This window comes from Octodon degus, unplaced genomic scaffold (assembly GCF_000260255.1).
Source record: "Octodon degus isolate 3935 unplaced genomic scaffold, OctDeg1.0 scaffold00280, whole genome shotgun sequence".
Classification (NCBI taxonomy): Eukaryota; Metazoa; Chordata; class Mammalia; order Rodentia; family Octodontidae; genus Octodon; species Octodon degus.
Window position 1 is genome coordinate 1,495,379 of NW_004524856.1, and position 1,358 is coordinate 1,496,736.

Consider the following 1,358-nt stretch of genomic DNA (forward strand, 5'->3'; position numbering starts at 1 on the left):
CTCTCTCTCTCTCTCTCTCTCTCTCTCTCTCTCTCTCTCAAATAAATAAAAAAAAAAATGAGACCAGAATAGAACAACAACAAAAACCCTAGAAACAATCTTCATATTCACATAAAAACAAGAACAAAATATTAAGAAAAGAGAAAAAAATAAAAGAAAACAAAAATAAGAAAAGAAGGAAGTACAAAAAATGTCCGCTTCAGGGTGTCTCTATTTTTTCCTCCTAACCCCTTTAAAATTTTCTACCCTGAAGGTAAAATAGCCATCCTGAGGACATATTTACTGTATACAATTTTCTGGTTTGCTTTAGATTTAGTTATATAATAACAAATCTAGTTCATATGGTTAAAGGTAGCAATTTTTTTTTTTTTGTATTTTGGACAGGGTGGACAGGGTGGATAGGGTCTCACTGCATAGATCAAACTCATAGTGATCCTCCTATTTACAGCCTCCCAAGTGGATTACAGGCATGCACCACCACGCCTAGTCTCATTTGCCATCTCAGTGTGCCCCTGAGGGCGGGGCGGGGATGGCAAGCCAGGATGGAACTCCCAGCCCCTGCGTCTGCCTAAGCAGGCGCTTTAATCTGCTGAGCTATTTGGCTAGCCTCAAAGGTGGTAAATTAATAGTAACCACAGTTTGAATTTTCTAGGCTGTGTGTGATGTTATTGTTATTACTGATTATACTACTTTGGCCAAGGTGGCATAATTGTTCAAATCAGTTGTTCTTCCTAGTATGTCAAAATAACTCAAAGTGAAGGGTCTCAATTCCCCAGTCAAAACAAACAGACTGGAATATTGGACCAAAATAAAACCCAACAATATGTTGTATACATGAAACACATTTAAAGCTGGACATGGTAGTGTATAACCATAATCCCAGCACTCAGAAAGCAGGAGGATCATTGAGTTTGAGACCAGCATGGTCAACAAAGTGATCTCAAGGCCAGCCTGAACTGTACAGTGAGACCCTGTCTCAAAAAAAGAAAAATAAAAGCAACATATTTAACCCAAGAAGAGATTCATAAACTAAAAATCAATGGGTAGAAAACAATATTTCATGAAATAAGAACTCAAAAACAAGCAGGAGTAGCTATCTTATTTTTAGACAAAGGGGACTTTGAGCCAGAACTTAGCAGAAGAGGCTAAAGTAAGGTCACTACATATTGGTTGAGGAAACAACTCAACACAAAGATATAACAATTATATAAAAATATATGTACCAAACACCGGTGTACCCAACTTCATGAAAAAAACATGACTGGACATAAAAGATTAGATAAAAATAACAAAATTATATTTAAAAAATTAGGGGCTAGGGATTTGGCTCAGTGCAAAATGCTTACCTAGCAACCTGG